Source organism: Crocodylus porosus, unplaced genomic scaffold (genome assembly GCF_001723895.1).
Source record: "Crocodylus porosus isolate Cpor-Errol unplaced genomic scaffold, CroPor_comp1, whole genome shotgun sequence".
Classification (NCBI taxonomy): Eukaryota; Metazoa; Chordata; order Crocodylia; family Crocodylidae; genus Crocodylus; species Crocodylus porosus.
The window spans coordinates 20093008-20115887 of NW_017728910.1; the positions used below are offsets into that span (position 1 = coordinate 20093008).

Here is a 22880-nt window from a genome sequence, read left to right on the forward strand (position 1 = left end):
GGTCTATTAAATCTGTGGTTGTCACCTACCATCCCACGTTTTAACTGGTAAGAAGGATCAAACAATTCTAGTCTATACTTGAAAAGGACCAGGCCTTAAGAGAAATATTCCCAGCTCCCCTTGTCCTGGTCTTCAAACAGGTTCCTAATCTTGCCCAACTCATCAGAACTCCCTGCTGCCCAAGCCTGCCTTAATGAAAGAAGACCTCTCAACTCATCTCTACTGTCACAATCAATACTCCCCACAACAAAGCCATGGAATCTATGGATCATACACACATCCTCGAATCTATAATCCACCTGACACTTGGTAATCCAGCGATTCCCAAAGGTTGTGTTGTGACAGGTTTGCCGTAAGATCCCTTTGTGAGGGGGTAAATGCTCTCCTTCCTGGTACAATGTAGGCCTGTGCGAAGTGGCAAGTAATCGCTTTGGATTCAGAGGGACAATGATTTGATTTGGAGATTCGAATCGCTGTTCCAATTCGATTTGGCTGAATCTAATCTGAAGATTCGGTGCTGCTTTGGAAACCTGGCCATAGACTAAACAGATAGATAGCAGTCCTCAAGATGCTGGACACAGTTGCCTCCTGCTGTTGTGGTGGGGGGAAGGGAGGGGGTGTAGGGGAGGAAGGGATTGGGGCTGGGACAACCTGGGGGGTCATGGGGGAGCATGGGATGTGACAGTGGTGGGAGTAGGGGCTCTGCCCTGGTGTCGTTTTGCCCCCTTCTGCCCAGAGCAAGCTGTACCTGCATTGTGCCCCCTCTGCCCTAGCTGGGCATGATGCAGGCACAGCTTGCTCTGGGCAGAAGGGGGCAAGCAGCAGCTGGGCAGAGCCCCCACTCCCACGCCGCAGCTTGTTCTAGCCAAGCCACTGCATTGTCATTGTTGTCTGTCCCCCCCCCGCCCCCGGAAACAGAGTTACCAGCTGGAGGCAGCTGTGTCCAGTGTGGTGAGGACTGCTACCTATTTAGTCTATGGCCAAATCTTTTTCAAATTGATTTGTAGGCTTTCGATTTGATTCAGACTTTTTAATTGGTCTCCCGATGTGATTCGGAGATTCGGAAGCCAAATCAGGCCCAATCTCCTCCAAATCAAATTGGCTACCAAAGCTTTGCAGTCCTACCAGCTACTGCAGGGCTGCTTTTCAGCAGACTGCAGCTTTCCCCTGCCCCCAGACAGCTCCTGTGACCTCCCACCCTCACAATCCCAGCAGCATACTCTGCTACTATAAAGGGGCAGATGCACGGGCAGATGCACAGACAGAACCACACTTTGTAACCTGGCTTATCCCTTCCACACTCCCCATGTTCTTGGGACTGGGGGAAGGGCCGCAGGGGTGGCCGCCATTGCATGAGGCCCTGCAGGAGCAGCCTCAGCAGCATGAGATACAGGCCGGGGGTCAGGATGGGACAGACAGTGGAAGGAGCAGTGTATGGGAGGGTAGGGTCCTGCCCCAACTGCCCTTAAATTGAACCATTGATCTAGCACCACAGATTACCCCCTCCAGATCTTTTCTGAATTTAGATCTAGCTTGGTGCTTTTCAGTCAGGGTGCTATGACATTCAAAGGAGTTATGGAGGGGTGCATGATGACTAAGAAGGTTGAGAACAACTGCTATAGGAACTAATCCTTTCCTTAAATATGTATTTGGTGTAATTTTGTAACAGTACATTTCAGCACCAGAATGACTTCCTCTGGCAGAGGAATAGAGTAGATAATGTGTTTAAAAAAAAAAAGAAAAAAAAAAGGTATTACACCCCTCCCCCTTTCTAGTTGTTAGAGTGAAGCAGATGCTGATTTTAGTTTAGATGAAAAGTGCACCCCAGGTATCAGAAGTTTGGGAAACACTGTGCTAATGTCTGTACCTCATAGATGATAATGACCCTCCTGAATAATCCAGATCTTCCACTATCAGGTTTTTGCTGCAGCTGTCTTGTCTATTGGCTACCTCATAAATTTCTCTTATCCTGTTTTTGGCATAAAATTCAGTGTGCGCGTGTGACATTCACACACTGAATTTTATGCAACTTTTTTCCACTTCCATCTGCTACTGAGCTCTACTATGCCTACTTCTCTCCCAGGGACCTGAGGAAGGATACTGTGATACCCAAAAGCTTGTCTATCCCAACCATACAGTTCGTCCAATAATAAATATTAACCCCACAGATTCATGCTGCTTGTGTATTTTACAGTTAATCATTATTGAAGCAAACTATGAAAAGTACAATCCAATATTAGTATTCGCACTAGACACAAACCTGCATATCCAGCAGCAGCTAGTGTCAGGCCAACTGCTATCATAGTAGTAGCCTGGGTCGGGGGGGAAAAGTAGTCATTAGAAATGGGGGAAAAATGGTAATCTCTAAAACCAGACTAATTAAAACATAGATCAAATGAATTTAAGCTTCACTAGAAGACCTTACACTTCAATCTTGTGGACTCTGCTGTTTACTTGAATATTAATGGAAACATTAAGCAGTAGTTTATAAAGTCCCTCTTCCTTCAGTTCAAACTACAGACAGAACAATTGCTGTTAACCTCAGGTATAAAAAGCTTCAGGAAATTCTCCCCATCTATAGAAATACACACTGCACTAAAAACATTAATGCACTTTGGCTGACTTTTTTTTAACGTTATTGGAACATTAGAGAAAAAAATTCCTGGAAATAAAACCTCTCCACCTCCACCTACTTTACATAATTTCTTTTATAGCTATTTATATTTTGCATACATTTAACTGTTTGCTGTTTCAAAGCTTTTTATAGCTTTATGTTGCATGCAGTCACAGCAGAACACTTCTGGATCCTATTTCCATTTCTCTCTCAGATTTACTGTATCACTTCAGGCGATTCATTTAAATCTTGTCTGCTTAAATTCTCCCACTTCTACTATGGGTGATATTTTATCTTCTTCACAAGCACTTTCATGCTTTTTATAAACATCAACTGAAACATGTTATGTTTCATAGATGCTACCAAGAACTGAATGTAACAGTTTAGTCTTGATTAGCCAATCCTCATCCCAGATATTCAGTAATTTTGAATAATGCAGCTTTTGGGGAACTGAACAACAAACAAGTGAAGATGCAATAGTGTGACAAGGAAAGGAGGCACTACTTCACTGTCAGGGCGGCTAGGATCTGGAACCAACTTCCAAGTGAAGTGGTACTGGCTCCTACCCTGGGGGGCTTTAAGACAAGGCTTGATAATCACTTTGCTGGGGTCGTTTGACCCCAGTACTCTTCTTTCCTGCCATGGCAGGGGGTCGTTCTTGATGATCTGCTCAGGTCCCTTCCAACCCTACTTATCATGAAAGCCCATGTCCAGGGGGTAGGCTTGATAGGGACTGCTCACAAAAACTGCCCTTTTCCACATATAGGAAAAGCAGAGCTGGCATCAGAGGGAAGGACTGGCCTGGTGTCCTTTGCAGGGCTGGGAAGGACCTTGCAAGGTCACCTCCTGGCACAAGACAGGATCAGCCCTGACCAAACTGTCCCGGTCCCGTGCCCCTCAAGCCTGCTCTTGGAAGTTTCCAAAGATGGACATTTTTTCTACCCTTGTTGTAAACAATGCAGGATCAGCCTCGCAGCCAGACATTTCCTTCTAATCTCCCACCTCAGTCTCCCCTGCTGCAGTTTGGGGACAACTCTTCCTCGTCCTGCTCATCAGCAGAGCCCAACTCCATCCTCGCTCTCCTTTCCTCGCAGGGATTTAAAACCCCCGCCCCCACCAGTCTGCTCTCCTCCAGCCTCAGTTTTGTACATCCTGCTTCCCAGGCCCCCTAGTCGCTGGTGCCCCGCGCTGGAGGCTTCCCAGTTTGTGCACACCCCCGAGCAGGGCTGAGGTCCCCACTGCCGCCTTCGCCCCTGGAGGTGCGCTTGACCCCCGGCCCGGCCGCACTCACCATCGCTGCTCGCCGCGCGGCCTGTCGCAAAGCGCGCACCGAGCGTCGTAAAAGGGTTCCGCCCCCCGGGCGGGGGAGCGCAGCTCGGGCGGCGAGTCGCGCGCATGCGCTGGGGTCTCCGTTGGGTTTGGCGCGAGCGCGTTGCGCGAGGGTGCGCGTAGGGGTTGGTCTCGCCTCACGGTTCTGCAGCGTCGAAGCGGAGCTGACGCGGTGGTTTACACAACAGACGCCAGTGGCAATTAACGCGGGTTAGTTAGTCCCGACTGCAGTGTGTTTAATGAGGATCCGCCACAGGTGCACTCATGAGGGCAGTGGGCTCACCCCGCGGGAGGGTCGCACCACACAGCTGGTTTTCACCTCGAGGCCTGTTTCCCTGCAGGTCCGACCAGGGACAGCCCAGCCTGCCTGGGGGCGGGGGGGCGACGTCGGCTGCACCAGGACTGGGTCACGGCAGCTCCCCGAGCCAGGCCAAAAATAAACGTCTGTGCCCTGAACCTGCTTCAAAGTTCAGTTTGCGCCCTGAACTGGATAAAACACAAGTTTTGTACCCTGAACTGGGCACAAAGTTTGCTTTATACCCCAAACCAGGGGAAAACCCAAAATTTTGTAACCCGAACCGGGCAAAACCCCCAAATTTTGTAACCCGAACCAGGCAAAACCCCCAAAGCTTGTGTACCCTGAACCGAGTACAAAGTTCAGTTTGTATCTCGAACCGAGTTAAAAAACAAAAGTTTGTACCCAGAACCAGGCAAAAAACTAGCAAGTTTGTACCCAAAGCCAGGTCCAAAGTTCAGTTTGTATCCTGAACCAGGCAAAAAACAAAAGTTCAATCTACTTCCTATGAAGATTTAAAACAAGTGTATTTGCCCTGGTCCCCTTTACATCTTGTTTGAATAAGCTCAAACTGACTGTCTCGGAAAGTGTTTGCAGGACAAGGGCCACGCCCTGTGTGGAATGGCTCAACTACATGAGGCTTCCTGAATTTTAGCCCCCAATTGTAGGTTGCTATAACTAAGGTGTGGAGGGAAATCTGGGGGAAACTAGCCTGTTAACCCAGTCTTACTATTGCTGAAGTCAATGTAAGATTTGTTGAAGAGGCCAAAAAGATTGAAACATAGTCTACCCACATCACACCTAGAGTAATGCAATATTAACATGTGCATGGGAAGAGAGTGATAAAAGACTTATTTTTGCTGAAAAAGGCTATTATGTTTGAGCACACTTGTAAAAAATGGTTTAGCTGGTATGTTGCTGTCCATTTTTGGTCCCTGTAGACCAGGGCAAATCAGATTCAGCATGTCGGCTTGTCAGAATTGAAACCTCAGTCCTTCCTTTGTGTTTAGATGGCACACTGACAAATACAGTTTATATTATATATTTATTATTTAAATACTCTGATAAATACAGACATAGATCAGAAAGGCAGAGTAACCGTGAGGTCATTTAACACAGTTTTCAGTGAAAGCTTGTACTGTACAACTAGCAGCAGATGTGGGGACTATTTTCTGGCTCTTTGAAGCTGCAGCGAACTGGGGATTCTTTGAATGCAGAATAACACTGCTTCAGGAATATTGGAGAAATTATATTCCCTTAGCCTGTAATCCTGAACTTGGCTCTGGAGTGCTGTGGACTTCATGCACTCAGTCTGACTCTTAGTTGGCATGTCTGCATTGCAAAATTCATTGATGCAATTGGCACTGCTTGGCACTCTCTTGTTTGCAGTCTTAGCAGACCAACAGTTGGAAGGATTGGAGGCTGATCTAAATTCAGACTAAGAAAAGCAATCTCCACAGGTATAACTTGAACCACGTTAGCATAGTAGTATGAAAATGTCTGACTAAATAGATTACTACAGATCTACAGCCTTGATCTTTGCTTTTCTCCAATATCAAATTCACTTTTCATAAAATAATTTCCCCTCTTCCTCCTGTTAATAGTGTTCTCTGTTCCTCTTCTCTCATTTTTGCTCTCTTTTCCTTGTCATGCCTATTCTTTGCCCTTTCTGGTTTCTTTTATTTGTGGTAATTTCTCTCTTTCTGTCTGTGAGCTTCCCATTTTTCGACAAGCTTTTTTCCTCTTGCCCATCTTTTTGTTCCAGATACATTATCACTGAATTCTCTGAATTTATTCTCTAATGGACACCTCCCTGCTGGGCTGTCAGCAAACAAGACTGACCACTGGTGCACTCTGTATAAATTTAATGTCAAGTGCTGGTACCAGATGGACAAGCTCAGTTATTTGATTGCTGGAGATTACCACAAAATGAGAGAGAATTATAGGTCTGGTACTTGTGTGTGAATATTATTAATAATACAGTGTCATCTATTAATAATATAGTGTCATATGCACAAAGCAATATGAATTCTATTAGGAAGTCATGATTTTGGAAACTGGGTGGCTCAGTGTTGTCATTATCAGCAATCCCTCTGAGGATGATCTCTACCACAGCTCAGTGATGGGTCTTGAGGTGACATAAAAGTCCAATTCTTGAGCCACAGACAAGACCACAGAAGTTGCAGATCTTTCTGCAGGGAAGACTAGGTCATTGCCTATGATTTCTCTGTTCTCTCTTTTCTGTTTTGAGGACAAGACACTTTTCCTCGAAACAGGCTGCTGCTTGGTTGTGGTTGCAGTGTCATTGGAGTTGGTTGATAGCCAGCTCCTCCCAGCTTGTGTTGTCTGCACCCGTTTTCTTGAGGTATGCCTTCAAATGTGTCCTTGTAGCGTTTTCTCTGGCCACCGTGGTATCTCAGGCTGTTACTAAGCTAGGAACAGAGCACCTGTTTCAGGAGTCGAGAGTCAGCCATCCGCAAACAATGTCTGGTCTAGTGAAGTTGGTGCTTGAGAATCACTGATTCAGTGCTGGAAACATTGGCTTCAGCAAGGATGCTGGCATTTGTGCAGTGATCTTCCCATTTGATTTTCTGGAGGCATTGTCAGTGATACCTCTCCAGGCTCGTGACATGATGATGGTAGGTTACTCACCTTTCACATCTGTAGGTGACAGTGGGGATGATGACTGCATTGTAGACCTGGGTCTTGGTGTCTTTCTGGAGATCGCGATGAATAAAGACACACCAAAGCAATTTCCCAAAGGAAGGACTTGCACACTGGATTTTCTCCTGGATCTCCACATCAATGTTCACTCTTTGAGAGAGGTGGCTACTGAGGTAGAGAAGTGCTTGACTACCTCTAAGGTCTTTCTCTTGATGGTAATTTGGGGAGCAGGGTTACATTCATGGCCTGGGGCAGGCAGATAGAGCACTTCAGTCTTCTTGATGTTGGGAGAGAGGCCCAAAGTTTAGTAGGCTTCTCTGAAAAGTTCCAGTGCAGTCTGGAGGTTTTCCTCAGAGTGTGCAAGGATGGGATAGTTGTCACCAAATTGAAGGTCAAAGATGGTTATTTTGAGTACTTTGGTCTACCAAAGGCAGACAAGGTTCTTTGTGTGAATCTGATATCTTTTATTAGACCAACTTAAATAGTTAGAAAACAATTATTAAGCAAGCTTTTGGGTTCAAAACCCCTTCATCAGGCTAAGGAAGTTACAGCAGTTGATGTGTGCTCTTCCTGGATGGAATGAAAAGTAAAGAAGCCAGAGGCTGGTTTGGTATGTGTACAAGACAGGTAGTCAGTGAAAATGTAGATTGAGGCGTCAATGGGTGAGAGACAGGCTGGGGGTGGGGGGCAGGGAGGGAAGAGAGAGAAGGGGGATGAATATTGGAGAGATACCTGGGGAGTCAGATGTCAGGCAGGTTATAATGTGTCATAAATCCAGTGTCCATGATTTTTAGTATCCAGGAGGTTGATGAAGTAGAGTTCTTAGGCTTGACTCTAGGAAGTGTTTTGTAAGTTTCCTTTAAGGATCAGGACTGAGAGATTGGAGAGAGAGTGGCTTTCTTGTGAGAAATGTGCCCCCACAGGTAGTTGAGTATTCCAGTCTTTGATAGATTTCCGATGTGCATTCATTCTGGTGCACAGTTGTTGTTTAGTCTCTCCTATGTATTTTCCACCAGGGCATTTGGTGCATTGGATGAGATATATTACGTTTCTGGAGGTGCAGCTGTAAGGTCCAGGAATGCTGATGGCTCTGTTGTGGGGTGTAGTAATTGTGGGGGTGGTGGAGATGTGTTGGCAGGTTTTGCATTTCTTGTCCTGGCATGGTCTGGATCCTTTTGGTGTGTTCTAGGCTTGAGGAAGTTTGCTTCTGGTGATGAGGTTAGCAAGGTTTGGTGCTTCTTTAAAAGCTAGGTCTACCAAAAACATCCCAGATTGAAGAGGCCTCCATCCTGTGTCAATTCCAGAAGGAAATTGATCCTTACATGACAACTATAATGACTGTCAAATCAATGGAGGACAGAGCTGGGACAATGGCACATCCTTGCTTGACCCTGGTTCGGATGACAAATGGATCTGTCTCTGACCTGCTACATAGGACAGTCACAGTCATCTGGTCATGAAGAAGCCTCAAGACCTTGATGTACTTTTTAGGACATCCAAATCTGGTCACTACTTTCCCCAGAGCTCAGGGTATTGGCAATGGATAGAGCTTTCAGCTCTAGGTTACTTCTTGAAATCCATCCTAAGTTATGAGGTCTAAATACTGCTGACTTATGTCTGTTTGGTTTATAAAAATAAGTTACTTCTGTCAATGTAGTTAGTTTACAGGGAGCACCATTTCTGACATTCCCCTGGTCCAGAGACAGAATAAGCATAAAGACTGAATTACTTTTTACTACTTAAGCCCCTAATCCTGCAGGCTCCTCCATATAGTGAAGTCTGACGCATTATATTTCTACAGTGAATGCTGAGTCGTATTGGTAGAGAAGGTTTGTGCAAAACTGGTTTTCATTGCTGCGCTGCCGTATCCTCTGGATTAATTTTAAGGTCACTTAACATTTCAGAGTGTCTTGGGGGGGTGGGGGCGTTGTTTGTTTTTTGCCCAACACTTGATAAGCTAATATTTTTGGGGAACCTTTTGTCTGTTTTAAATAACCTGGTAAATTTTTCAACCAAGTAAAAGAACGTGCTTGAATCTTTAAGATGCTTGTAATTGGGTATATCTACACCCTGATTACATGAACGGTGAAACTTTTGAACCCCTTCATTACATTTTCCAGAAAAACCCAGCCCATGGGAACTTAATTTCCTTTCTCATGTCCTCGTGACAAGATATTTAGTAGAATTTGCAGATTTATTGGAATCTGACATAGCCATACCATGAGCACTTCTGCTATGGCCTCAAACTCAACTTCTGGTCTTTCAGCCATTTGCCCCAGTATCCACACCAGTGGATCAGGGTTATAGGAACAGATACAGAGGAAAGGTTTGGCAGTTGAAATATAGAGCTGGCAGCTGGGCCTCATCAACTCAAGAAACCATGGAAAGCTGTAAGAGAACGGAGGTTTCCCTGACCCACATTGCCCAGAAGCCTGTAGAAGGGAATATAGATTTTTCTGTCACTTTTCCTCCCAGTATGTGAGGGCTGGATGAGGTCACCAGCTATGTCTTAGGCAAATCTTTTTATTTGCTTTAGTTAGACCACCCTAATAACAAGGAGGATAGAAAATAAAATCTTTATCCTACAATTGAGACTGCAGAGCCCTTCACACAGATACATTAATTTATTGAGTTCAGGTTTTAATATCTCTTAAGACAAAAAAAGGAAGTCTGAAGTGCAGTTATGGGGAAGGTTATTTATTTCCTTCCTCTCTGCACTGATCCCAATTGAAACGGATTGATGAAAAATAGGTGGGGCAGTTACCATTTACTAGTTATGTTCTGCATCATTTGTGTCACTGTGACATGAGTTTTTAAAAATCAGATTTATAATGATTTTTAGTCTCTAGGTATTGTTTTAAATATTTAAAGGAAAAAGATGTACTGTGATGAAGGGGGATGCAAACTACCATCTGGGTAAGGAGATAGTTAATAGTTTACTGGTGCCTAATCAGCCCTGTCCTGTGACACCTGTGCTAAGTGATAAGCTTTGGGGAAAGAACTAGAAAGCCAAAGCCCTGGGCATGGGAGGTTGGTTGAGAGGGGAATAGGGTTGGGGTTTGACTGAGGGAAGAACAGGTTGGTTGAGAGACTAGAAATCAAGAAAATCTGCTCTTTATCTAAGCCTTCCTATGAAAAAGTAGGTCTCATGGGATATAGTTTGTTTTGTTGTTGACTTAAGTAAATGCCTATCTCAGGTAGGGAGGCAGGTTTCTCCTTAATTTTTTTTAAGGCAGTTTCATTGTAGTTTTGTAAGGTAAAAGTTGTAAATCATAGAAGTCATGGTATTTTCTTGGTATTCTGCAGGTTTGGGGGGAGATAGGATTGGCTGTCTCCAAAGACCATGTTTTTTGTGTTTCTTTTGGGTCACTTGGAAAGGCTGGAACCTTTTATGTGCTCTAGCTACAGCGTGGAGTCACTTCACCTTGAAACATGTTAGGAGCTGGGTGGTCTAGCTGTCTCCTGGAAGAAGTGTATCTAAGGTACAGGAAGAGGGAGAAGAGGATGGCCAAGAAGAGTGTGGTCAAAATTTACATGATTTAGGAGGTGTGTGTGGTGTGGGGTTCTTTTTGTTTGTTTGTTTTGGTTTTTTGTCCCTTCCCCCATGTATTCCCCTTCTCCCTTATCTCTTAGCATGGGTTCACTTTGCTTATTGCTTTATGCCACTCTCACTGCATTGTATATGACACTTGTTTGCACAGGATACACTATAATCTCTGTATTTAAACTCTATAAATAGCTGATCTGTAATGTATGCTCAGTATGTATCTTTCCAACAATGTGACACTTTCAGCTTTGGTTAAAAAATACCATTAATTTAACAAAGATTAAAACACGGAAGCTGCATGCTGTTTTGCTCTGTAGGGTGAGTTTATTACATATACTGGGGACTCTCCTCTGTAGTGCTCTGTTCTCTTCCACAAGCTTGCTTTGTGCTAATGTCCCTGCTTCCTTTAGGTCAGGGGCTTGCTGACTCCCCAGTTCTATTTCATCCTTTTAGTACAGCACCTCTGTATGCTTTCTTTCTCCCAAATACTATTATTATTATTTTATCTTGTTTGAGGGTGCTAGTAAAATTAATTGGGCTCATGCGGAGGTGAGGTGGGGATTATTCTCTAAGAAGATATTAAAGGTTATGATCTGTTCTCTGAGTAACTGAGAGCTGACTGGACTGTCAGATGAAGGATAGTGGTTCTGTATATTTGTCTATCAATATTTCTGCTTTCTAGTTTTCACCAAATTCAGTTGGGTTCTGTGTGCAAACTCCCAAGAACACTTTTTTTTTAGGGTTTTCATTATCAACTTATAGGCTACACGAGAAACCACACTGAACAGAGTACAAGCATAGCAAGCTCAACCAAAGAGGAGGAGAAACTGTCACGGTGCACTCCACTGTGTCCGGCTGGCTGAATGAAATGATGCTTTACGTGCAACTTCATCTGTATGTAACGTGATGCATTGGTCACGCTACATCTGTTCAATTCATGTTCCAGGGGATGTTTCCAGGATGGACTTGGGAACTGCATCACCAGGCCTAAAAAAAAAATTGCAGTTCTAGTTTTTTGTTTTTACAAACTTTTTTTTTCCTTGCTTTTGGAAGCCTTGGTGGGGGAGGCTTTCTGCATGCAACATGTTTGGAAGCTTTTTAAGGGGTTAAAATCCAGTGTATCATAAGCATTAATGCACTTTTTCCTCCTCCTGTTCAGAGTGTGGGGAGCTGCTGGTTAGTCTCTTCCATCACTATCCTGTTTCAGGCTCCCTGTTGCACCCCTGCCACCTGCCTGCTCCATCCCTCCCATCCCCATACCCTTTTCACAGGTTTGCGGTTCCTCCCTGGGATCCCCACGCTGCGTGATCTCCTGAACTATTTGGGACACCTGGTATCTTTGCCTGTGAGCATAACCCCAATCTAATAGAAATGGAGGAAGGAGCAGCCTCCCTTCTACACACAGTGACTGCAAGGGGATGGCAGCCTTCTTTGCTCACAGCCCTGCTGGCAAGCATTAGGAGTTGCCCCCTGGTTTGAGGGGGAGCTTGTAGGGCGGCAGCTTTTTGTAAGCTAGGTTTAAAAATATTAATAAAATCACATGAGCTGAGAAGTGACAAGAGTTGAGAACAGTGTGAAAACCAGAAGCCTGAAGTGGGGGAACAGCATGCCTAGTGACTGGAGGTGAAGGGAGCTCTCTGGCACCCCGTGCCCATGCAGGGCAGAAGCAGCTGCTTAACTTGGAGCCTCCCTTCCAAGCAACAGGCTGCTGCCAGGCAGTGTTGGGAATGGTGAAGGGGGCTAGGAAAGAGTGGAGCAATGACCTCCAGAAGTGGGGAAAGAGGGAGCTGGTGAAAAAAGCAGCAGGGATTGAAAGGATGGTGCAGTGGATGCGAGCAAAGTGCACAGTATGTCGACCCCAGGGTTTCTGAGGTGAACTTCTTGAAGGGCGCTACATGGTGGTGTTGGCTGTTCCCAGCTGTGGTTTGGAGAATAGCAGGAGTGGGGAGTTCAATGCAGAACAAAACTCCATAGAGTACAGTTGGCTTATTAAATAAATCAATAACCTTTTCCCCTCAATGCATGCAAGTTTGCTTCAAAATTTTTATTTCCAACAAAAGAAATTTATTTTTATTGGGTGGTTGTTTTTTTTTTTTTTGTTTTGTTTCGTTTTTTTCCCCCCAGCCTACTTCATATATTTGAAGGACGTTTAGCTCTTCCTGTTACCATATCTTGCTCACAATAGTTATGGTACTTTAATTTCACAATTGTAAAACAAATTTTGGATGGATTTCAGGGATTTTGAGGTTGCCTCAAGCTTTTAAAATTATTTCTAAAGCACCTTCAACCCAAAGAGCTTAAATATCATATAAAATATTATAAAACAGTGAAATTGCTGATAAATCATTATATCACAGAGTGATTAGCCTAACTACATTTATTAGTTGACAAGCTTTTGAGGAAATACTGTGCGTGACTGTGGTGTATGTCGCGAACCAACTTTAATCTCTGTAACTTGAGATTACAGTGATACACAAGTCAACATGAGATGAGACACTGGAATACTTCCTTAGGCAACTAAAGCTCATGCCACTGCATCCTTGTTCTGTTGTTACCCAAGCTAGCTCAGGTATGTCAACCCCGGTGTGACTACCTTCTGACTGCAGTAGAGACATCTGAATTTCACCAATAAAGAGGCTCATGCTTAGTTGGTCTTTTGAAGCCTCTTAAAAGTTGGTAAAGTCAAAGTACTGATACCTTCTAGGATGGAGCTCAATAAAGAGGGCTTCCCATTGTTTAGCATGACCAAGACTACTGTACTATGTTTTCCTATCAGTAGTTTCTTCATTTGGTAGGGTTGAAACTTCACAGCAAGTATTTTGTCGCATTGCTTCAGTGAACTCATTGGACAGCGCAACTTGAAGAAGCAAATTGTAGGATATCTGAATTGGCACTTGCAGATAAAACATCTTTCTTCCTTAAAAAGTCAGCTAAAGCCAACCTATTCTGTGAAAAAGAACATTACCCCAGTGATCATATCCTCTCACTTTTTGGGGGGAAACAGTTGGTGAATTTTAAACTTTGCTTAATGCTTAGTTGCTCAAGCCAGTGCCCTGTGACATTTATGTAAAAAGCAAATGAACAGTATTAAATATGAAGGTGTTCAACGCAGAGATGGTAGCTTCCACCTCTTTTTTGTTAGGGCCCAATCCTACAAGTTATTTTATGTAAGCTGACCCATTTCCTTATGGAGGCCTATTGTCCCCATATGTATAGAGTTTCACCCGTATGCAGAGAGGGGCTTGTAGGAGGTAGGCCTGACGGTGAGTTAACAGCTATATTCCATAAATTCCAGAAATTGCTGTCTAGATTCATTAATAGTTTGAACACCAAACAGGAACACAAAATTAAGAAAATCTCAGCTTCCAAAGCTAAAACCATACCATTTCCTAGTAGTAGCTTGTTTGCCCTTGGAGAGCCCATCAGTGTAGAACCCTACTTCATTATACTTTCTTGCCCTGATTAGCTGTTATTAAGGTACTTCATGTCCTAGGTAGTTGGCACCTTTACACCAGCATGAAAAAAATAGTAGATAGCCAACATATACCTCTAAACCAAATTAACTTTGCAAAATCTGAAGTGGAAATGCCTCCAAAAGAATCTTGAATAAAACTCTACAGGTATAAGTTATCAGTTAGGTGGCATCCATCCACTAGGGACCACTATTTGCTAACTGCAGACAGTATTTACCTGTTTGTTGCTGTCCAGTGGTGAAACCAAAAATAGTATCTTATTTCAGAAACTACTGAGAGACAGCTACTGTCTGCCTGGGGCTCCCCTCTCACTGCAGGAAGCAGGGGCATGGCCAGACACTGACCAGCATGACAACCCCCCCCGCCAAGGCAAAGGGGGCAGGCAGGGGGGTTATTCCTCCTCTTGTCCCCAGAGGACTGCAGCGGGGGACTGCCTGCCCCAGCTGCTGCTGCCTCTACCAATTTCTCCCTGCGCAGGGTGAGCTTCAGAGTAAGCCCCCTTCCTGCTCCCTTTGCCAGATGCTGGAGGGAGCGGGTAATGAACACCCTACCTGTCCCCTTCACCTAAGGCGGCCATGCTGGCTGGCCTTGGACCAGGCCTTAACCCTTGCCGCTGGAGTGACGAGGGGGGAGTGACCCTCATGGGGCAGCAGCCCCTGGCATGGTTTCTGGTGGAGTGCAAGCCTCTTCCCAGTGGGGTGGGGGGGCTGCCCTGCAGGCGGGAGCGGGGCAGACAGAGCTACCACAAACTGTGTAGGGTGATTCGTGGTGATGCACTATGGAGGGTCTTGGGGGGGCTATGGCCCCTCCCTGCTTAGCTGTAGGCAAGCGGTAGAGGCAGTGGCTGGGGCTGGCAAACGCAGGCTGCGGTCCTTGGGGGGTGGGGGAGAGAGGGTATGGAAGGAAGAATTGACCCCCTCTCTGCCCCCTTTGCCTTAATGAGGCTATGTTGGCTGGCATCTGGCCACATCCCCACCCCTGCTGCTGAAGCAGTGGGGGAGAGGAATCTGACAAGGGCTGCTCTGCCTCACCAGGCAAACCCATGGCTGGGGTCCCTGTAGGTGAGATGGGAAAAGGATGGGGAAATAAGTCCCCTCGTTGCTTGTGCTCCTTGGGGCACCCTGACAGGCTGCTGCCCTACCAGGTTCCCCCCCACCTCTTTGCTGCTCCAGTGGCAAGGGTGGTGACATGGCCAAACGCCATCCTGGCATGGTCCATTAAGGCAAAGTGGGCAGGGATGGAGTTAATTCTTCCCTCTGTCCCCTCTCCTCACCACAGGGACCACAGCCCAGGTTTGCCTGGCTGCAGGTGAGTGGTAGAGGCAGTGGCTGAAGCTGACAAACCCAGGCTGTGGTCCTGGGGAGAGGGGACAGAGGGAGGAATTAACACCCTCCCTGCCTGGCTGTAGGTGAGTGGCAGAGGATGCAGCTGGGACTGGCAGACCCTGGCTGGGGTCCCCTGGGAGGAGAGGGGTGAGAGAGGGGAATAAACCCCTTCCCTGCTTCCTTCACCTTGGGGAGCCATAGCAGGCTAGCATCTGGCCATGCCCCGGCCCTGCTCAGGCTACAGAGTAGAGTGGTGGGGCCAGCCCTCCTCTCTGGAGCAGACAGCCCAGCCCAGGGCTGCAGTGCATGCTGGGATGCTGGAGGACTCTGATTTAACTTCAACCAGGGTGGGGTCTGGGACAGAAGTTGCATAAACAAGTTTGACCCAAATCAGCTAGGTGTGATGCATTCAACCAGGTTTATCTTAAACCAGTTTTGGCCATTTTAAAACTGGTTTATATACACTGAACCTTGTGCTCTATTACAGGTTTAAGCCCATTTCTGATTGCTTAAACTGGTTTATGCATAACTTCTGTCCCTAACTCTACAGAATTTCTGGTGCTGGATTCATTGGAAGGCAAAATGTTCTAGGGGAAATATCCTCTCAACTTCGGTGTACATTGTGTTTCTGCATCCTTGGTCTCTAGTCTCCTTTTTCCAGAAAAGCAGAGGTGCTAACACATTTTCTCCCAACACGTATGTTTCTTTTAAACGTTTCCTTTGATATTAGGGCTGTCTTTTCCCCCAGCAAATATGCAAAATTCCTAGGAATAAAAGGTTACGTTACCTTTGTCTTGGAACTTCCATCTTGGCAGACCATCCAAAACCTCTGCCACCTAACAGGTAAAGCTACTGTTACGCTAGATCAGCTCACTGCTGCAGAAATATAACAGTATTTTACCTTAACTTCAGCTCAAACTAAGCTGAACAAAAAGTGGAAAGTAGTATTTCATTTGTTTAGGACTTGTGATGATTGCACCTATCATGCTTCAAAGCTTGTAATCTTGTAGAAAGATTTTGTGACAGTTTTCATGTGTGCAATCAGCCTATGAATGTCTATGTCAGCAGAAGCTGTAACTATTATTGTCTGCCATGCAATCATGGTTGAGTTAAACCATTGTTGGGAGTCATGCAGATTTTCCATCCAAGGCCTCAAAATGGCAGGATTTCTTAGATTAATCTAAAATGTTCCTTTTCCTCAAGTCTAGAAAGATACTGCAGTGCAGTCATGTATTCTTATTTCTTAAATTAGTATATAACTTCAAAATTCAAGGAGAGGGTCACTTTGCTGTATTATTTCAGTAACACATCTTCCTTTTTTTTCCCTGTGTGCTTTCTTTTCTTTTTGCTTCCCATCTTCACCTCCTGTGACTAAGTCTTCCCGCTGGGTGTATGCCTCCCCTCTTCTTCTTCATGCATCTTCTCTTTGTGTTTCTTTCTTTGTGAGAGTCCTTTATGTTTTCTGTGCCCTTACCATCTGTACCAGAATAAAGTGCTGTGCTGTTTTACCTGTGGTGTTCTATGCTAGCCTGTTGTTTGTGGAATTGTTAGCAGTACTAAACTGATAACCATGATTACAAGAGCATAGCTGGGAGTGCACTAATTATAACCTGTGAGATTCTCTCACTTGGATAAGGGTTTAAGAAAAACACAAATCAAAGTAGGATTTCATTGTAATCTAACACCAAATACACAAAGCCTTATTGGACATCTGGCATGCCACTGGTGACAAGAATTACATGGGAATTACTTAGGTTTGACTTGCAAGGGGCATTCGTTGGTCTTCTAGTCTGAGTAAAAAATGTTCAGCTTTTAAGAAAGTGAGATAGATGGAGAAGAAACATTTGAAAACAAGAGTCTTGTAGTACCCTAAATCTAAACTATTGATTTGTGGGTGGAGAGACTGATAACATGATTCACAGTAACTTCTGAAATTCAGTTCAGTGTTTATATTTCTTTAGCTGTGTTGTCTGCAGCTACGTTTCTTCTTTTAGGTAAAGTAATGAAAATAATAGCAACCTCCCTCTGAACTTGAAATGATGTAATGTCTAGTTCAATCTCAGGGAATCAGAACTTGTGGACAGAGGTGCTATCTTTTATTAGACCAACTAGATCTTTGCAAAGACAGATCTTTAATTGCAAGCTTTTGGGCACAAGAACCCTTCTTCAGGCATAGGAGAAAAGATTGTACACATTTCTCCCAGGTAGAAATGACAGTTCATATTTCATAGGAGAGTTAAAGGCATGGTAAAATCTCCTGTTTGGCACAGTTCATTTTATGTTAGGCTCAGAGAAAAGTTGGGATAGTCTGTTTACCTCAAAGTTGTTTGGTGGTAAGCAGGAGGAAGCCATATCTCCTTCTGGTTATGATGTTTCATATTTCACAATTCAGTCTCAGTTGCTTTACTCTTCTGTCTTTATTCTGAAACATGATTTGAAAATAGGGAAAACTGGTTGCACCAGTTTTAGTAAAGAAACTGGAAAGAGCAAGAACTTCATCTGAAGTAATGCAGAGATTGGAAGTAGGCAGGTTAATTTCTCTCCCAGGGCTCAGCCCCTAAAAGATAAACAATTGCTGCCGCCAGTGAGCAGCTAATTTCTGAATTGAAGATCCACAAGGACTATTGATGCCGGAAGGAAAGCATGGAGGCAGATGGGTATGTGGTGGTGTTATTTGGCAGAGGGGGCACTGGAAAGCTAGCATTCCTAGGAGAGCAGAGCTAAGGTTGCAGGGTTGGTTGAGACTGGAGAAGCCTCCCAACAACAAGAAAAGACTAGTGTGAATTCTAGTCCGCTTAGAGGGATGACGTGTCTGATTACCCGCCTGCCTCCTGGAGCAAAGCAGCCAATCAGGGTTGCTGCAGGAAGCAGTCTTACCTCTGTCTCCATCTCCTTTCCCTCAGGAACTGACACCCTTCTTGGAGAAGGGAGGAGAAAGAGCCCAGCATCTTAGGGTAGCTTCTCCCCTTCATCTCCCTCCCTTCCTGAGCAACAGAATGATTCCTTTGCTACTCCCCTCCATTTCTGCAACGCCTGGTTTGCTTGATGACTTGCTTACTGTCCTTGTGCTGTGTGGCATGTGGAGCCTTCAAGAAAGTGTTTCCATCTCCTTCTCAGCTTTTCTTTCTCATGTGGACCTTCCTATTCTAAATTCCTTATTGTCTCTCTCTCTCTACTGCCATCTTCCAGGTCTCTTTGGGCCTTCCTCTTTTCCTTCTTCCAGGTAGTTTTCAAAAATTGCTTGTTGAGATGCTTCTTTGCCTGTTGAGATTTCCTCTCTTTTACCTTTTATTTTGTCATATCATTTTTTGGCCAGAAAACTTGCAGGATTCTTTTGTGGCATCTGTATATAGAGGATTCTACCTTCTTCCCAGTACTTTTTGCCCTGTTCTAGCTCTTGCTGCCATATAGCAACATTGATTTTATTCCAGCATGGATATTTAGAAAAATCTGATTGGGACAAAAGAGATTGGAAGTAGGCAGGTTAATTTCTCTCCCACGGCTCAGCCCCTAAAAGATAAACAATTGCTGCCTCCAGTGAGCAGCTAATTTCTGAATTGAAGATCCACAAGGACTATTGATGCCGGAAGGAAAGCATGGAGGCAGATGGGGAGGCCATCTCATTCCAAAGCTATATTGTTTTGACCTTGAGTAGTCCCATGGGGAATACTTCCATTCTATACTTTGTTCTATGAAGTTTCTCAGTGTAAAACATTGATCTCTGTATGTTCTGTTCCATGTGGATCCAGCTGCTTCTTTTTCTTTCTCTTTTAAGCACACCTGGCTTGGGAAGAAGGTACATAGCCCCTCAGCTGTCCCTCCTAGCCTGAAAAGAGAGAGGGGCTTCACTGTAACTATCAGGCTTAGGATACTTGGGGTGAAGACCCAGAGAAGCTGCGGAAGGACCAGAGGTGAGTGGGCAGGGGAGGGAGGTTGCTGAGGGCTGGGCAGATGGGGAGACCAGAAAATGGGCAGAACTGATGGGGGGCAGGAGGGGGATGGCTTTGGTTGGATGACAGAATTGATGGGTGGGCAGTTGAGATGAGAACTTCTGCAGTAGGAGCCAAAATCATAATTCCCAATAAATTCTGGAGAGCTGTCACCACTGATTCTCTCTGTCTCACCATGGGCATGGGGAGGTCAAGCATCATGTAAAGCATTTAAAATAACATCTCAGTGTTTGGCCTACTATTGTGATTTTTTGGTAGGGGTGTGTGAAATGGGCTCTGTTCGATTCAGATTTGGCCCAAATCGGGGACAGTGATTCAATTAATTGATTTGGATCACCATCCCCAATTCCATTCAGCCAAATCAGAATCTGAAGATTCGATGCTGATTTGGAGAATCAGCGATTCAGACATAGACACAGCTTTAAATGTTTTTTTCTACATACCTTGAGGTACCAGGTGTGGCTTGTGAATGCTGGGGCAGATGGAGCATCCCAGAGGAGTGGGGGGGGGTCCCCCGCATGTGCTCAGTGGTAAACCTGGAAGTGGATGGAAGTATTTCCGGTCCACTTCAGGGTCTGCGGGGGAGTGTGCTGCCCCCCAGCTCAGCGATTAGCTGTGGGGGGACCCTGGATGTCCCCCCGCCTCAGACCCAGGAGGGTCCAGTCGCTGAATTGGGAAGACGTGTCCCCCCACCCCCCAACCGTCTCCCCAGCAGACCCGGAAGTGAACCAAAAGTGCTTCTCGTCTATTTCTGGGGCTGCTGCTGAGTGCGCTGGGGATCCCCCACCCCACACTCCTGTGGGACTCTCCATGCGCCTCAGCTTCGCAGAGTTCACGAGCTGCCTGCTACCTAGAGGTACGTAGAAAAAACATTTTAAAGCTGTGGCTATGTGTCCGAATCTTTCCAAATCTCTCAGCGTTGATTCAGGGGGTTCTGATTCAATTCAGAGAGATTAAAAATTCCTCTGATTTCAATTCGGATTCAGAGATTCAGCTGCTGAATCTCCCCCAAATCAAACTGGGGACCTAAGCTTCACACAGCCCTAATTTTTGGACTCCAGCTCATCAGTTTTCAGGATTTGGGGCTGGCAGTACTGACTGCATGTGGTGGCCTGCATGGAGCATGAGGGAGAAGCAGAGGTTGGAGGGAAGAGACTGAAGAAGGCACCAGGAAATCTGTTTGTATGGATGTGGTCCAGAATCTACAATAAACTCAATTTAATTCACTCATGGGATAATTTGCCATGATGGTTTAGCTAGACATTTTCCCAATTCCCTGTTGCCTCCTCCACATAATCAACTTCTGCTCATTGGTCACTACTGGATAATTTACCATAATTTATATTTTCCTTGTATTGGTGCATTAATAAGTATTTACTGTAGTTGTATGTGCAGCACTTTTGTGTGTAGTTCTCATAGTAAAAAGCCACCCCAATTTTAGAAATAAGATATCTTTTTGTTAACCAGTATATATTGTATAAAACATGGTGTCAGTGGCCAATGAAATCTATAGCAAGAATGATTGTGTGAGTAACAGAAAAAGGAAGACAAACCTAGAAGTAGAGCAAAAAGTTGGATTTCCAGGCAAAAAGCCTTGCACAAGCATCAAAGTAAGAAACAAGTCTTTATTTAAGAGTTGTCCCTAGGCAGAACAATGGTATGAAAACAAAAGCATTGACTTCTTCTTCTTTTTTTTTAATTTTGTATGGGGGGGGGAAAAAAAGGAAAAAAATATGCAAAACTGGCATCAATGCAACATCATCAGTTAGAGTTCTTAAGCTCTACTAACTTGGCCATTTTGTGCTTATCTTTATTATCCCTTATCTTATATTTATTATCCTCATTAAATATGATATTTACTCTTCTACTCTTTTTTTTTCATAATGCAAACCACAAACTATATAGGTGGTGTTGCTGCCAAATTAATCCCATAGAAAACATTTTAACATTTAGCACTTTCTCGTCTGATTTTACAGGCTTAACTGAGATTGACTTTTCCCAGTTCAGTTTTCTAAACTGAGACAGCTTTGTATTACGATGTTGCTTTAAAAAAAACCCAGAACAAAACAAAAACCTATATAAATAAAGTAATTGGACTGTTTCTTGTTATAAATATTTGAAAATTGCAGAATGGTGAAAATTTGATTCCTGCAACCGTTCTTAAATGTCTGTATCCACCTTCCTGTAAGGTGAATGAATAAAAACGTACTGTCAAATGTGTGTGGGCTAAATTTGAATGCAAAATTGCATTTATTATTTCACCTGCTTTTAGTTTGATCTTGGTCATGGTGATGCTAATTCTGCTTTTCCACCAAGCTGGGAGGAGTAGTAGATGCACTGTGAGGAAGGGCTAGGATTCAGAGTGGCCTAGACATATTGGAGGATTGGGCCAAAATAAATCTCAACAAGGACAAGTGCCAAGTCCTGCACTTTGGACAGAACATCCCATGCACCAATACAGGCTGGGGAATGACTGGCTGGGTAGCAGCTCTGCAGAAAAGGACTTGGGGGTGAGAGTGGACAATAAGCTGAATATGAGCCAGCAGTGTGCCCTTGTTGCAAAGAAGGCTGACAGCATCCTGGGCCGCATTGGTAGGTGTCTTACCAGTAGGTCAAGGGAAGTGATTCTTCCCCTCCATTCAGCACTGGTGAGGCTACATTTGGAGTACTGTGTCCAGTTTTGCCACCCCTCCTCCTCCCTACAGAAAGGATGTGCACAAATTAGAGTCCAGCGAAGGGCAACAGAAATGGTTCAGGGGCCGCGGGACATGATTTTTGAGGAGAGGCTGAGAGAAATGAGCTTATTTAGTTTAGAGAAGAGAAGACCAAGAGGGGATTTAATAGCAGCCTTCAAGTACCTGAAGGATGTTTTTACAAAGAGGATGTAGTTGGACTGTTCTCAGTGGTAGCAGATGACAACAAGGAGCAATGGGCTCAAGCTGTAGCAAGGGAAGTTTAGGTTAGGTATTAGGAAAAACTCTCACTAGGACGGTAGCAAAACCCTGCATTGGGTTATCCAGAGAGGTTGCGCACTCCATCCTTGGAGGTTTTTAAGACCTGGCTAGACAAAGCTTTGACTGGGATGACCTAGTTGGGGATGGTCCTGCTTTGAGCAGGGGATTGGACTAGATGATCTTCTGAGGTCCCTTCCAAACATAATCTTCTAAAATACTATGATTTGTATTGCAGTGTACAACCTGTCATCTATTTTACAGTAGATGTCCACTTATGGTTCAAAAGCTTTCCCACCTGTATATGCCATATATGGCAAAGGGGAGAACCTCTTGGATGTAAAATCTGAGCTACCTGGGCATGAGAGGCTGGGTTGAATGCACTTCCCCTACTGCACACAGCCCTGCTCTGTGGGTAACCTTTCCAACAGCATGCAAGGGTGAGGGCCAAGCTCTGTTTGGTTTTCTCTGCTTGCCCAGAGGATGAATGTCATGGCTATGTAGAACTGTTTTCCCACCACCAGGTTGTTCCCAGGATTTGTCAATGTATGTTGATTGGGTATGACCGATTCCTCAAATATTTTCATAGATTTCATAGACATCAGGGCTGGAAGGGACCTCGGGAGATCATCGACTCCAGCCCACTGCCCAAAGGGCAGGAAGTCAGCTGGGGTCATAGGATCCCAGCAAGATAAGCGTCCAATTTACTCTTGAAGGCGTTCAATGTAGGTG

The 22880-nt window shown here is 44.8% G+C and overlaps 1 long non-coding RNA gene across 1 annotated transcript in view; it reads right to left on the reverse strand.

The window, feature by feature from the left end:
- Positions 1-9056: 9056 nt before the first annotated feature.
- The window catches only part of LOC109308703, a 16854-nt gene continuing 3030 nt past the window's right edge, over positions 9057-22880 (reverse strand). Inside the window, exons 2-3 of the long non-coding RNA XR_002100686.1 lie at positions 19097-19101; positions 9057-9153 (exon numbers count right to left, since the gene is read on the reverse strand). This is a non-coding gene — a long non-coding RNA (uncharacterized LOC109308703). The remainder of the gene's footprint in view (positions 9154-19096; positions 19102-22880) is intronic.